Source organism: Rhea americana, unplaced genomic scaffold (assembly GCF_003343005.1).
Source record: "Rhea americana isolate MKP2758 unplaced genomic scaffold, rheAme1 scaffold_260, whole genome shotgun sequence".
In the NCBI taxonomy this organism is placed as follows: Eukaryota; Metazoa; Chordata; class Aves; order Rheiformes; family Rheidae; genus Rhea; species Rhea americana.
This window is the reverse complement of record NW_028186380.1, coordinates 820,351-836,672: the sequence shown is the minus strand read 5'-3', so window position 1 is coordinate 836,672 and position 16,322 is coordinate 820,351. Positions and strand designations below refer to the sequence as shown.

Here is a 16,322-nt window from a genome sequence, read left to right as displayed (position 1 = left end):
TCCTCCATATGTCTGGAGATGACATCCACAATGAGCTGTTCCATCACCTTTCTGGGGATGGAGGTAAGGCTGACTGGCCTAGAGTTTCCTGGGTCCTCCTTCTTGCCCTTCTTGAAGACTGGAGTGACACTGGCTTTCTTCAGTCCTCAGGCACCTCTCCAATTCTCCATGACTTTTCAAAGATGATGGGGAGCTGCCTGGCAACAACATCTGCCAGCTCCCTCAGTACCAGTGAGTGCGTCCCATCCGGGCCCATGGATTTGTGGATGTCTAGCCTGCCCAGAAGGTCTCTAATCCTATCCTCCTCAACCAAAGGAAAGTCTTCCCTTCTCCAGACTTTCTCCCTCACATCCAGGCTVYRRGATTCMTRRSGGCTGCCCTTAGCAGTGAAGACTGAAGCAAAGAAGGCATTCAGTAATTCTGCCTTCTCTGTATCCCTTGTCCCCAGGGCCCTCGCCCCATCCAGTGGCAGGCCCACATTTTCCTCCTCTTGCTGCTGATGTATTTGAAGAAGCCCTTCCTGTTGTCCTCAACATCCCTTGCCGGACTCAATTCCAACTGGGCCTTAGCCTTCCTCGACGCATCTCTACATACTCTGGCTGCATTCCTTTGATTCTCCCAAGTGGCCTGTCCCCTCTTCCACATTCTGTGTACTTTCCTCTTCTGTCTGAATTTGGCCAGGAGCTCCTTGCTCACCCATGCAGGTCTCACACCCCTTTTGCTGCACTTCTTACTCATGCACCGCTCTTGAGCTTGGAGGAAGTGATGTTTGAATACTAGCCAGCTCTCCTGGACCCCCCTTCCTTGTAGGGCCTTAACCCATGGGATTCCACCAKCCAAGGCTGCCCCCAACCTTCACATCTCTAACCAGTCCCTCTCTGTTGGTAAGGACAACATCCAGCAGGACACCTTTTCTCGTTGGCTTCTCCACCATTTGCGACAAGAAGTTATCATCAATGCGTTGCAGGAGCCTTCTGGACTGTTTATCCCTTGCTGTGTTGTCCCTCCAGCAGATGTCAGGGTGGTTGAAGTCCCCCATTAGAACCAGGACCTGTGATCGTGAGGCTACTTCCAGCTGTAAATCATTTTCTCTACTACCAAGGCTTTTGTATCCTGGCTTGGGTACATTACAAGTATCTTTGTTACACTAGCTGTGAAAGAAGAAAAATGTTTTTTTAACATTTTGTTGAGCTTTGTTAAAAAGAAAGATATTCAATGGGCATCAAATTTGCACTATAATGCAACTGTATAATTGGTATTTGTTATATTTTCCCATTGTGCGACTCTGTACAAGACGACTCCTTCTCTCTGTCRTATTTCTTTGTTCAATTTTTGCAAAAGATTAAAACCAGCACATTTTTGTTTGCTCAGGTAAGAGTTTCTGAAGAAAACGAACCTGAAAGAAATCTGGTACATTTCTGTGAAAAATACTGACAGATATTCTTTTTCATAACAGTAACAACACAATTGCTGAAAATGAGTTCTATTCCATTTACAAAATGTTGCCAGTATGTCATAGAAGTAAATGGCGCATGCTCTAGACTACATGCAGTAATACAAAACTGTTATTTACCCAGTAACACTTAATTTGGTTGAGTATGATTAACAAAGGGAAGGAGACCAAAAAAGCTTTTTGGCTTATTAYTCATCTAAAATCTAAGTGTAATATTACATTAAAAGTGGAAAGACGAGTACTGGTCCRGGCACTTGGCGCTCAGAAGAACTCAGGGCTTATCGGCGGAGCGAAGGGCTGGACGGCAGGAGGATCRACGCCCAGTGCCTGCCGCAGCCCCTGTGCACCCGCAGCCGTGGGCTGCCCTGGATCACAGGACCCTCTTCATGAGTGATAGCCAGCTGTGTACTAATGTTGATGAAAACACAGATGGGCTGAACCTTTCAATAGTTTTCACTAGAACAAAACACCAACAGTGAAAGATCAACTAATAGGTTTAATATTTTCATGTTGGTCAGTGAAACTTTGATTCTGCCACAGATTCAGAGCATCTCCAGTTTTCGCTGCATGTTGTCATTCATCTACTTGCATTTCAGTGATACACAAGCAGAGCCACAAAGTGCTAGCCACCACACAAGGATGGTTTCAGAGAGCAATGCCTACAATGCCTAATGTGAGTACCTTAAAATCAAGACTTTAAGAACAGAATGATCAAGATGTACAGGCAGCAGCAGAAGCAAGATGTTTTAGCTTTATTCGACAGAACATGAAGTGTASATCATACCAACTTACTTAAAACATGAACAAATTGTAACCAAGAGCTGGAACTCAGTGTCCTATCTCTCCCTATGCCACAAGCTAAAGGTCCACTGACTTTTTAAGCCAACATTTTTCACAATATTCCTTTGATCAGCTTGGAAAGTGTTGCTATAAATCTGAGTGTAACTTCCCTTGCTTTATTAATAGGCAAATACTGACTTCCTAAAAATGATAAAGCAACACTTCTCAGCCATTAAAGAGTAGAAATATATAGATTCTATTTCAAGTTCAGTTTATATAAACTACATGTAGTCTGAACATACAAGATTTGTTTTTATTAGGTCTACCACTATCTGATCTCCAGGAGTTATGAAGACTCCCTCATGAGGATGATTTCACCTTAATAAGCATTTCTCCACAGCAATGAAAGCTGAATAGCAATATTAATAGAAGGCTAACAACCTCAAAAAGAAAGGAAGAGAAGAATTTATGATGCACAAATGTTGAAAATACATATTACTCATAACTCCTACATGTTATTTTCTTGGAAAAAGTAGTATTTTTCTTGACAAATGAGAACACATTTTATAGGGCTGTTAAGCTCAATTAAGTACAAGTTTCAAGAAAACTCACTAGTTTAATAGCAAGAAAGCATACTGGAATCGAGGCAAATATGAAATAATCCTATCTGGGCTTGTTAGTCAGGCATGATTTTAAAAGTGAATTTTCTAAGTACTACAAAAGCCCAACTTTGAATTTTATCTGATTCTCTTGCTTTAAGCAGTTGAATAGGAGAGGAGACAAACTACTAAGTTAAAAATACATATCTTTTTCTTCCCCCAAAGTGAGCCTGAAGGGCATTGTTCATGCTGAAGGCTTCATTCCCTACCTTCCAATGTTATTTTTGCAATCTGAAAAGGCTTTTCTTCTTTTCCTTTGCTCTCTCAAAGTGCTGCTAATGTTTCTTGCAATGCTGTACAGTCCTTAGTTATTTTAACTCCTGCCTGTTGTGAAAATAAAGCTCTAAGTCGATATTTGCACTTTTAGATATAACTGATTGCAAAGCTTGGAACTTGCATTGCAGAATGGAAAAACTAAGGCATTTCAGCATTAAAATCATATTCAGGAAGATTAATTTTTATCTATTGCTTTAAAAGAGTATTAGTATGGATTTATGATAAGTTTGGTTTATTAAGTCAGAATGTGTATTCAGAATAGTCTGGAGGATCTTTCAGCCACTATATCAAATATTACATAGACTGTCATATATCCTATGGAGTGTATTTCATGATACTGAAACATACTGAGGTTTTAACTACAGCTCTGGGAACAATTATTCCCCTCACCTCTACATCCAAGATTTCACTTCTCCATGTTTTTTAACTTCATCTTACAAATAGAGAGCTCCAAAATTTTGTATTTGCTTGTCTGTTGGAAGAAAAAAAAACAACCAATTATCTGTTTGTTACCTTAATACTTAAGTTTACCTTTCCAGAAAAAAAAGTGCAAGTTATAGGGGAAGGAAAGGTGAGTAGAGGCACATTATTATAACATCTATCTCTCAGTGATTTACAAAGTAGATGTACTAGATTATAGGCTTATATTTAAGACTGACCCTTCCAAAACATCTCATCAGTCTTGCACAACAAACAAGGTGCTTAGAGGCTTGAAGGATTCTGCTCCTTGGAAGAGAGCCTGGAGAACCATATTTAAGGAGAGAGACCGTACTGACTGAAGAGAAAGCCCCCATCCTCATCCCCCTCCCCCGTCCTGGTGATTGCAGCAGAATATATTTTCTGAAATATAGAGATATCGTGGAATTCATTAAAGCTATATGGCTAGAGGCCACAAACAAGCAAAGATTAAACATAGTTATTAGAAAAATAGTTTTACAAAAGCAGTATAAAATTTCTGCTAAACTTCGAATTCTGCAGCTATATATTTTACTGTGTGAAAGTATATTGCAAATCCTGTCAGTCTTTGACAGAATTAAGAGAGTCATGCCATGGTAGAAACTAAAAACTAAATCATTGGTTTAGTTTATTTATTTCACTTTTGATTCATCAAATCATCATTCAAGTAGCATCTATTGTTAATTAATCAGAATATTTAAACTGTAGATCCAAAGAGTCTTTAAAGTAAAATAGTCTTGAGCCAAAAGATAAAAAATTGGGGAGTGTTCCATTGCTAAGAAAAGAGACACACTGATACTCTACATACTGTAATTTCTTGACTAATCAGATTTCAAAGTGTGCAAAATCACACCAGAAATTCTAGCAACAGCACAGCTTGCAGCCAAAACAAAGCTGAGCTTTGTTTATGAGGAATGAATGACTTTTTTAGTTTTTGAATTGTTCACTGGGAAGATTTCGTTTTGGTTGGTAAAAAATAACTACTATCTGCCTTTGGGAATAATAATACTTCTTTATCCCTTGTCTTACCCATCATCATGCACTTCGGTAGATGATATGGAATTTCCATTGTTAGACAAATGTTTGTGAATCTTCTTAGACTTTGGGCTACTGTTGTCTAATAACGAATGGCGAGGAGGTGGTTTCTTGAAGTGTTTCTTGAAGGCTGCGTTCTCACAACTGCCCCTCTCATGGGTACGTTTTGTCATGGCTGCTCTAAGATCAGGCGGGTTCCCTCCACTCGCTCTGATCAGTGAAGCTAATCAGAATTTGTGAGAAGTCTAAATCCTGTATCTTAGTCTGCGWTGTGTTTCCTGTGTTGAGTTTAAAGTGTCATGCTGTAAGCCAATCCACTCTAAAATACCTTTTTCTTTATACAGTAATGCTACCCGTGATGCCAGAGAGAGCACATGCATTGCAGCTGTGTTTGCTAAAATAGGGAGCTCCTGGCAGGGAGAGGGAACTTCCCCCCTCCCTGAGAAGGAACTTAACTTTGCCATTTGCTCCCCTTGATTGCCTGAAATAAATGAAAAACTGTTCATCCTTATGGCTGGCTATAAAATGCATTATTAGYGTTTAACAAACAGAGCTAGTTCAGCAGTGTTGAATAGTAAGTACATAAGTTTTTACTGGAAAAAGGAWGTCTTGCAAGAGCTTAGATGGTATCATGATGGTATCTGCCAAGATCACCTAAGCCTAAGTACTGTTTTATAGTTTCACATATCCAAATAGGTCCTGCTGCAATGCAGTCGTGCTGCTAATTTTGAGGTCCTCCTATAGTGCCTCACGTGCACTTAATACACAGTTGGTATCTCTGCTTCTTGTGGCGACAGCCTGTGATCCACTGCTGTGGTTACACCTGCCTCTCTGTTATTAACTGGCAAACCCAGTTGGCACTTGYGAAATTTCCTCTGGGAGACAGTAAATAATGACATTATGATTAATTTAGGAGTGGTTTCTTTAGTATGATGTATGATTCGTTTTGCTGAAAGGAAGTGGATTTAAAATAGCAGAGGCATAACAGAGAYGTAGCGTTCCTCAGGCCTCAAGGTAGACCTGGCTTGGCCTCAGTCTCGCACTGTTTCCTCGGGCACTGCGTTACTCTTCCCACACCCAGAGCCCTGTCTCAGGCAGTCTCAGTGTCAAGCTGCCTCAGCTGACAAATTGCCCCCAGCACCTTTTTTGTAGCTCTTTTAGCATCTCCAGTCTCTCAGCTTTGGCTGGCAGGGTGGTTGTCAGCGCTAGAGGTGAGTTGGCCTCTTCCCTGGCTGTAAGAGCTGCTGTTGTGTTTGAGGGAATACTCTTTATCTTTGTCACATTTCTGCCTTTYCCATCTGATTTCTTTATCTCATTCCAGAGCAAGTAATCCATCATAGGCAAATGCGCAGGGACATGTGCAACACTCCTATTAATGAATACAGCCTTTTCTCTCCCGCTTTGTGTTCATATGTGTTAGGCATTATTGAAATTAGGGCTTTTCAGTTGGAATATGCTTAAATTCCAGAAATGGCTAATCTCTTTGCCAGAACAAATTAGAATTCTTAAATATGTATTTATCTTTAGGCAAAATTTAATTGTGCGTTCAAAAAAAAAGAAAAGAAAAAAAACCTTGCCATTATGCTGTGAAAAGAGATTTCCATTCAAATCTCTCGTATTACTGTGGCTCCTTTTAAACCATCACATTTTAAAGGCTACATACGGATCTTTTTTGTTATTTATTGAGCAGTCTTATTATACAAAATTATCAAGGACTTATTCAGTGATGTGAATGTGTATGTGAGAAAACATAYCCAGGTAAATGTATGCTGCAGAATACTGGAATTGCTGTAATTTGGCAATCATTAGGCTGCAAGTGGTCCAATGGGACAAAAAGGAACATAAGCAGGAAAGCAGTGGACAGAAAGACTCTCAGACTCTGCTGTGACAATTTGTTTTGCCTTTGGTTTGTAAATTACCCAAACTCTGTAGAGTGGAATAATTTGCTAAGAAATTTTAAGTCTTTGCAACACATTTTCTCTGTACTTTTGAAATAGTCACTTAGCTTCAGTCTTCAAAGGAGTTATGTCCCATAAACATTTGGTTATTATTATATTATTAATAACTCTCAGTATGTTAATTATATAATAAGAAGACGTACATCTGTACCTCTTGTGTTTTAGTTTCCCACTATTAGAATTAAGAGAGTTGTGAAGGCAAGTGAAATAGTGGTTGTAAGGAGCTAGGTGTCAGGGCAAACACTGCTATAGAAATACTTCTGCAGAGGATGGATCTGTACAGGTTTACAACCAAATATGATCTCTCAGAGTAATGCAGATWGTTCCCTTCAGCTATAAATCGGAAAGTACAACAACATTTTAGAAGTGACTATTATGAAATATAATTAATTTGGGTAGCATACATTTTTTGAAGCAGAGTCAGCAGCTGCTGCTATAGCCAGCTGTTTCCTGCATGCCTCTCCCAGGCACTACTGCCCCTGTAACAGGGAGCACATTTCTGTGCCTTGCCTACTCTAGTTCCCAGTCCTGCATCTGMCATGAAATCTGGGTTGAAATGCAGACTTGTGAACAGGAACTGCTGGGCACTTATTCATAGTGCTTCTCACATTTTGCTCATAAACTCCAGTTGAGAGAAAGGATGCACGAATATCTTAAACTGCTGCAGCTAAATCTGCCACAGTTCAACTGGCAGAGCCATTACAATTGCAGAATTGCTAAAACTATCCAGTGGGATTCTAATGGAATATTGAAATTCTCTTTTTGAAAAGGATTATAAAATGGTTCCTTTTTACTCAAGAAGAAATACAATTAAAATTATTATTTTAACATATTTGAAGTATTTAGGTAAATCCTGTTCTTAAAGTTTGTGGCAGACATCCAGGTGACCCCCCTGCATGAGCTTTTTAAACCCGCCCCGAGGAGCACATAAAATCTCACGTAATTGTCTTAGTTTGATTTAAATGAAAAACTCTCTTTATTCTGATTCACAAAAGGATCCAACTGTTATCCATGCAAAGCTTTTGCAGGTGTGCATCCCATGCCATGTTATTTCTGCACCAAAGAATGAAAGAAATAGTGTATTGTTAATAAAATATCCTGATGATACAAGATGCTGATAACCATTATAATGCCTCTTAAAATGTACATAGAAATGCCAAAAAATTACCTGCATCTCAGGCACTGTATCTAAAATAAAATATTAATGTTGATAAATAAATTAACTGCATAACTGAAACAATTGCAGCCACCTTATTTAAATTTCCCCAAACTCTCTGAACAGTGACTTCTGAAAGGCTCTGTTGAGAAAAATACAGTATTTATGTTTATGAAACAGGATTTAAGTCTCTATCAAAGCAGGAAGTCACCTGAGTCTTCAAACATCCTTTATTCCGTGTGCCACATTTAATTATTACCATATAAAAAGGTAGGCATTGATTAAAGCTTCATACAAGCTATCCTCATCAGAATTAAATACAAAATCAGAAGGTGAAACAGAAGTCTAAATTGTGTTTTCAGTAGATTGAAATCAGATCTTTGACACTGTTTAAATATAGACTCTTATGCTAGAATACCGTAGGAGGATATCCAAGTAGCCAGTTTCACTGCTCTCTGAAACACCTACATAAAGAAGAGCAGGATGCAAAAGTGACACAATATATTCACAAGAAATTTGGTTTAGGATAGTATCCCTGTAAAAAGAAACACCTTTTCATGAAGAAGAGATTTAAAAAAGAAAAGGAAAAGCCTTTCAGATCTGTCAGCTCTAGCAAAGCACAAAAGGGGGAATCAGTAAGTTTATTTGGCTAGGGCAGCTTCTGTTTAAATGTTGAAAGATCAAAGAAACAGGTTCAGTGGTTTAAGGCAGGGGAAGTTTATAAAAATGACTAAGGATTTTTCAAGAGCTTAAAATAATTGTCTTCTTTTAATAACTTATACTCTTGATGTGCTCAAGGTCCTTACTGTTTTTAGGAGACTGTCTGACCTTTTCTATAATTTTATAAGAACCAAGCATTTAAATAGTTTTGTAAGTTAATGATTACTAAAATTATTTCAAAACATAAAAATGAAATAATTAACCAAAAACATTTCCTCTTGCTTTAATTATTGGATAAAAATCCTGCCAAAAGAAACCCTGTACATTTTTACATTAATTTGTTTATTAATTAAGTTGAGTCTCTTTATATCACTGTACATTGTAGGCATCTATTCAATGGAAATAAAATTAAATCAAGATGATTAGAGTAACTGTACTGAAATATTTTACTGGGTGATGTTTTTTTTTATTATACAATACTTATAATGCGGTAACAAAGGGCCACTCAGAATATTGGAAGCAGAGAACTGATTAAATTGCAGCAGCAGACATACCAGTCATTCAGGATTTTGTGTGTTTAGAAATGTTTTCTGATCTCTCATCTCTCAAATACTTCTAAATTAATTATTTTGGAAAATGACATGTGCATGTGTATGGCTGGAAATGCTTTTTCCTACTTCATTTTGTGTCCTGTAAGAGATTTGACAGTGTGAGTAAGCCCATTGCATCTTCATGTATAGTTTGTGTACTCCAGATTATTTTTATTTTTTCCAGCAAGCCTAGCGCGAATGTTGCCATTTTTTGTGTGCAGATTCTTCCTTTCCTTCATGGCTGTCCTTCACAGTTAGGAAGTTTTTGCTACTGCAATGTGAATCTTTTATTTGTTTAGTTTGCCTATCTTAGCATCCTGCTTTAGCTAGTAGCCAGATTAACTGCCTCTTACACAGTGAGCTGTTGCTCACTGATTCATAGTCTTCTGTAATTTTTGTTGGTTATGAGACTGCTGTTTTCCTATTAGATTGCCTTTTTCACAAGCATGGGTAATGTGTATGATTCCGTACCATCAGGTACTGCTTAACACCAGTTCTAGCTTATGTATTGATATCCGTTCTATGGTATGTTTTAAAATTTAAAATCAATATGCCTTTAAGGCTTGAATGCCAACTATTATTTTGAAGTGTACAGGCATAAGATTTAATTTGGTCAATTATGAGAATGAAAAGCAATGTTAATTTTGAATCTAAATTCTTGAACTTTATCTTCATTAAAAAAAATGTGATTCAGTGGTGTTTGTAGGTAATGGACACAAAGCCTGTTAAAATTTTGGAGAGACTTTATACTGGGAAATTTACCAAATCATAATTCAGAAAATTGGGCCTTATGAAAGTTGAAAGAAAAAGATTTTACTGTTGAGACAGAAAGGCAGAAGTTGTGTTAAGGATGTGTTAAGAATGATTATGACACAGTGGGGCATTAGAAATGGCACAGATTGTTTCCATGGATCTTTGAAATCCAGAAGACAGACTCCAAATAAACAGAAGTTCCTTAAAACTTCAGTATTAGGAAATTGTCACTTTTCAGTCACAAAAACTGCTTGCAAAGATGAGAAGAACATTGAGGTCCAACATACCTGTGAAAAGAGAACATTAGGGTATGTTTCTTTAAGTCATAGGACGTTTTTGTGGGATTAAGCCAAAAAAATTAGAAAAGTCCAGTTAGAAGGATTACATTTTAATCTTCTTAAATGTAAAACATTGTTTGATTTTTTTCCATTACAAAAAAATATATACATATTGTATAATAGGAATGCATCTGTGACTTTTCGGTTCACTTGACTGAGTTTGGCAAAGATAGCAGAGAGACAAATTYAGGCTTGTGATAGAAAGCTATCTTTAGACTTAAGTATGGAGATACTAGCAACTCTGCCATTTTACACTCACTCCAGATCAGAGTCGCATTGAAGTGTGTAGCTGTGATCCAGGTCAAAAGTTTGACAAGTGTGGTATATAGGAAAATAGTGTCTGCAATAGCAATTCAGAAAAAGAATCTAAGCGTTTGAGATTCACATTTCCAAAGAATTTTTCAGAAGATGAAGAGGAAAAAGATGCATTGATATTTTTGATCTATTTTAGCATGTTTATTTGCACTTGAAAGTTTTTTCCCGGTTGTAAGTAATTGTACAATATATGATATTTATGCACATTTATTTTTTATTAATCTTTGTCCTTTTAAGCTATTTTTTTTCTTTCTAGCAGATCCTCAAGAATATTTCCCTCTTCTTTTCCAAAAGAGCAGTTTAGCATGAAAAACATTAGGAATGATATCAATAGTAATTACCTTATAAGGTGAATTAGCATGTAGGGACTTGAAAAGCTGTCAGTAGACATATGTTGCAATAGACATGTTAAGTCGGATATCGTAAACATAAAAGCATCAACATAAGAAACAGATATGCTCTCTTGTATTTCTTAGAACCAGTATTGCTAAGTTTTGTCTAAACTGAACGGTCATTTACCTAGCTCTGTGCTGTTGTCGCTGTCTGCTGTTGCAGTAATCATTAGAATTTTAAGAAAAAAGATTCAGAGGATACCTATGTAAAAATTTTGTCATCTGCCTTTTCACCTAATTTGTTCCTCACCGTCATACCTACAGCCATGTTTTAATGTGGTTATCTGCGTGTAGGAAGTTATACGAATTGTTCAGTGATCGAAATAGCAAATTTGCAAATAATTGCACATTACCTTAAGCTCACATCAAATAAGCAAACATGAGTATGATAGTAATTAAAAACCTTCTGCTTTGGCAGACTGATAAATGCCATTTTTATCTGTAAGACAACAGGAGATTTTCTGTGCTGTCTTAGGGGCGTGCTCCAGCCCTGGTCAGAAAGGTTGTGGATGGAGAGACAGCAGAACTGGAGGACTTACTGACACCTTTCTGGTGTGTGCACGGTAGTAATGGTTTGATTAATATGGAGGCCAGACATCAACCAGGCACTTGCCAAACAGAAGGCAAGCCTCCAGAGCATAAACTGGTGATTTACAAGTGAAAAGCTCTGTAGCCAAATAGTACTGCCTTGGAAGCACTGAGTAATTCTCATTTTGTTTACACTACAGTTTCAGGGATGAGGCTTGTATTTTTATTGTGAGGTTTACTAGGTCAAGATCTGTCCTTCTTGGAGTGCASTTAAGCCAGGATTTCTATCTTCTAGAAGTCCAAGCAAATTCTTCTACATGTTGCTTTGTTCCCCCCAAATATATTTATATTTTTAAGTTTATTAAAAATTTAAGTTTATTTGCTCCTTCTGCTTTGGATGTTACATACAGCGAACAGGGCAAAGGGCGTRAGCAGTATTCTCTTTGCTCTTCTGTATCCCAATTAGTTGGGAATGGTTAGTAGAAACAGCATTGTGTGTGTGTGTTATTACAAAATCCTTTAAAGAAATAGGAATACCTAGGTATAACAGGGAATTCTTCATCTCTGTAGCATCTTCAGTGGAGAGCAGGGTCCATGGCAATCATAACCTTGGTCTGGTCTGATCTGACATGAAGTGAGATTCAAGAGCTGGTAATTGAGAAGAAAAAACAAGTCTTGCTCTCTTCTGTGCATGCCTCTTTTTTTTTTTTTTTTTTTTTTTTAATCCTGTATGAGTATTTAATATGAGATAGTGAAAGTGGAACTCTATTTACTGTAATTTTCTCAGTATAAAATCACAGTTGCATTTTATTTTGTATTATGTATTTAGAAATTTTTTTAAACTTTTAAAATTGCAAAGCACATAGAAATGTAGAACTGGTTACGATATTTAGGATCTTGGAGTCCATCTGCTGGACTGCTGACTGCAACTTTCTCCTGGTAGACTTGTCACTGAATGATAAGGTGCAGTACTCTACACCTTTCATATGAATTTTTTGTTTTCACTTTTTCATTGATATTTCTCTCTCCTTCCCCAACACATTTATTAGCAAGAGGATTAGCCCTTGATACTGACATAGGAAAGTGGCTACATTTTAAGATTAGATATATCTTCCCAAAACACCTCTGTAGATRTAGCTTATTCCATATGGCAAATCAGAGTTATTTATACTCTGTTAAAGTGTCTTATAGAGAATGACTACTGATACAGACAGATGAGCTCTTATAGATCTAGTTAAAATAATTTTAAAAGTGGCAACTCTCAAGGGTTAGTTACCATGCCTTACTTGGAATTACTTAATATGAGTCACTTTTCTGTATAAAGTAAAATAGGAAACTAAAATCGTGACATTGGGCAATAGTTTCTTTCGCCGTCCTGTCTATATTTAACAGTGTGCCTCCGTACACAGTCTTTGGTGCTTCATTTTACCCAGATTTCACCCAGCTTCAGTTATCTACTATGTAGATAGTCAAATCTCTCTCTTCATAACCARTAAGTTCAATACATACCATCAGATGTCATAGGATTACTGAAAAGTCTATATCAATTCTTAATTTGCTTTGTTCCAGCTTCTTCCTGGTTAAGTGCAGTTAACCCCTTTAGGCGATGCTGAACTAAGAGGAGCCACGAAACAGTTATCTACAGAGACACAGCTACGCCAAAAAAAAAAAAAAAAAAGTTGTAGCATTATGGTTTTTTGTTGCACCTACATGTAATACAACTGTAATTGGCCAAGAACAAAGGTACTATTGCATAAATGTGACGGTGACTATTTATTCATCAAATCAAGAAGAGAAGCAGGTCTGAATGCAAGTTTGCTGTGTAGCTCTTCACAGCTTAGRTCTGCTATCTGGCGACTACTTCAGCAAGGCTTTTGACACTGTCTCCYATAACATCCTCGTAGAGAAGCTCAGGAAGTGTGGGTTAGACRAGTGGACAGTGAGGTGGAYTGAGAACTGGCTGAAWGRCAGAGCTCAGAGAGTTGTGATCAGTGGTGCAGAGTCCAGTTGGAGGCCTGTGGCTCGTGGTGTTCCCCAGGGATCAGTSCTGGGGCCAGTCTTCTTCAACYTAGTCATCAGTGACCTGGRTGAGGGGACAGAGTGCCTCYTCAGCAAGTYTGCTGATGATACCAAGCTGGGAGGAGTGGCTGACACACCTGAGGGCTGTGCTGCCATTCAGAGAGTCCTGGACAGGCTRGAGAGYTGGGCAGATAGGAACCTCMTGAGRTTCAACAAGGGCAAGCGCAGGGTCCTGCACCTAGGGAGGAATAACCCCAGGCACCAGTACAGGCTGGGGGCTGATGTGCTGGAAAGCAGCTTTGTGGAGAAGGATCAGGGAGTCTTTCTGAACAACATGTTGACCATGAGCCAGCAATGTGCCCCTGTGGCCAAGAAGACCAATGGTATCCTGGGGTGCATTAGGAATAGTGTTGCCAGCAGGTCGAGGGAGGTGATCCTGCCCCTCTRCTCAGCCCTGGGGAGGTCTCATCTCAAGTACTGCATCCAGTTCTGGGCTCCCCAGTACAAGAGGGCTGGAGCACCAGCCCTACGAGGAAAGACTGCGAGAGCTGGGCCTCTTCAGCCTGGGGAAGAGAAGACTGGGGGGGGATCTTATCAATGTGTATAAGGATCTGAAGGGAGGGTGTCAAGGGGACGGGGACAAACTCTTTTCAGTTGTCCCATGTGACAGGACAAGAGGCAATGGGCAAAAACTGAAGCACAGGAAGTTCCGCCTGACCGTGAGGGGGAATTTCTTCCCTGTGAGAGTGACGGAGCACTGGCACAGGCTGCGCAGAGAGGTTGTGGAGCCTCCTTCTCTAGAGATCTTCAAGGCCCGCCTGGATGCGACCCTGTCTACCATGCCCTAGGTGACCCTGCTGAGCAGGGAGGTTGGACTAGGTGATCTCCAGAGGTCCCTTCCAACCTTACTGAGTCTATGATTCTATGAAACTCTATATTGTTACTATATACTGTTATTCTGCATTCTTTACAGCATGAAACTGTTAAAAATAAGCTTTAAGGGGTTGAGGGATTTTTGGCAAAGAGATTACTCCTAAACATTCAAAATCAGAAAAATCCCCCAAATAATGATAAACAACATTGAATTCTTTTATTTGCCTTTCACTTTGAAAGTACAGTCATATTTTTATATATTGAAAGTGAGGGTCCTAGGTTTTCTAAATACCCAAAGAGGCTAAGAAAAATATCAACTAGCGGGAATATGTGATGAAATGACAGCATTTTGCAATTTTCTTTATATAATATTATTATGGAGTTAAAGGACTTTTAAGGATTTCTATTAGGTAGAGRTGATAATCCAAACTGAAGTCATAGTAAAGTCTGCATTTTAATGGATCAGTTAAAGGTTCTCATATGAAACATTAGAGCTATTGGCCACTRTCAGATAACATGTCCTGTGATTTTACGTGTTTCACATGTTGTACAGTTTTTTCCCATAAGTCATTATTTTATAATATATATATTGAAATAGCTTCCATTGATCTACCAAAAGGTCACCTTTCAGATTAATTATTGGCTAATTTTGTTTACTGGGAACTATTATTTTAGATTTGAAAATCATTTGAAGCACAAAAAAAGGAGTGAAACTAGTCAGAAAAAAAGTTGTTATATTGTTGATTACTGTATAAGAAAGAAATCTATGCTACCAAGATTATGAAGACTGTATTCTGTATCTCTTATCTTAGCAAAAGCATAGTGTGCTTGTATATCCCAAGACAGAGATTGTGTCAGTTTTAAGCCCCACTCTCTTGCATTATCATATAGTTGCTTTGGGTGAAATTCTGCCTTCCTTCTCAGTCTTGGCTCCAAAATCAGTGGGAATCRCCAATGTATCAATAGTTGAAACTTGGAATTTAGTGAGCAGTGAATCAGCCTGACTCATATCAAAACAGTTTTCACRTTTATATTAGGCAAGAGTTATTTAAAGTGGTGTGTCCTTAAGATCTCAGAGGCTGGTCCAAGCTCATTCCAATAGTCTTTATAATCCAACATAAGTTAAAAAATATAACTGAAAATTGTCTTCAGAGCTAGATTATTCAGACCAAATTAARTATATTTTTAACATAAATTTTTAASTATTCATTSTTTAAAGTCCCGTGAAACCTGATTGCTACGCATGCTTACCAAGTAGCACTTCCTTAGCTGTTGCCTGTCACTCTTGCCTTGAGTTTGTCTTCTAACAGGAAGTTAGAAGGACGGTGTTTTAGGTTTCTGACTTATGCAGCTATAACACAGTGAGAGGAGCCTTTAAATTTACATCAGATTTCCTAACATATCCTGCCAAAGTTCTACTGTGTGCAATACACATAATATTATCCATTTGGTAGACCACTTATTATATATAAATATGTAAATAGTTTTATAAATATATATATTTATGTTATATATATATACACACACACACTATATATAGTAGTATATACTGAAGCAGAATGGTACAGAGACTTGTAACTATGCAATTTATTAAAGTATGTTTTATCTTAGATAGATATTCCAATTTGCCATACTATACTATGCAAAARTCTTTTAGCACCTGAAACTTTCTACCTTGTGTATCATTCAAGAGTAAGCTACAAGCTAGGAGAGRAGTCAACTTATTTTCCAGTACCTGGATAAGCTTTTTAATGCCATTGCCATTACCAATGAATAAAATTTATTTTCAATTAATACAAAAAAGCTACTTGTATATATGCTAAAATTGTCAATGAATAGACACAGAGTACTTTTATGAGTGTTTTTATTAACAAAAATACACTTTTAAAATGTATGTTAGTAGCAGATGGGAAGTTGACATAAAGTTAACACTTCGTCTTACATCATTTGTTTTTACTTCGTATGTAGCCTTTTGGCTCAGTTTTCATTTAATGACACTTTGATACCTGTTGTGCTCTATCRAAAGGATTTATCTTGTCCTTGTAATGTAATGAAATCAGTGCCAAGGAGCTCTTGCCTCA

The 16,322-nt window shown here is 37.8% G+C and overlaps 1 protein-coding gene across 1 annotated transcript in view; it reads left to right on the top strand.

Moving 5' to 3' along the window:
- PPFIA2 (PPFI scaffold protein A2) overlaps nt 1-16,322 on the top strand; it is a 338,119-nt gene that overhangs the window by 236,821 nt on the left and 84,976 nt on the right. The gene's annotated exons all lie outside the window — the stretch shown is intronic.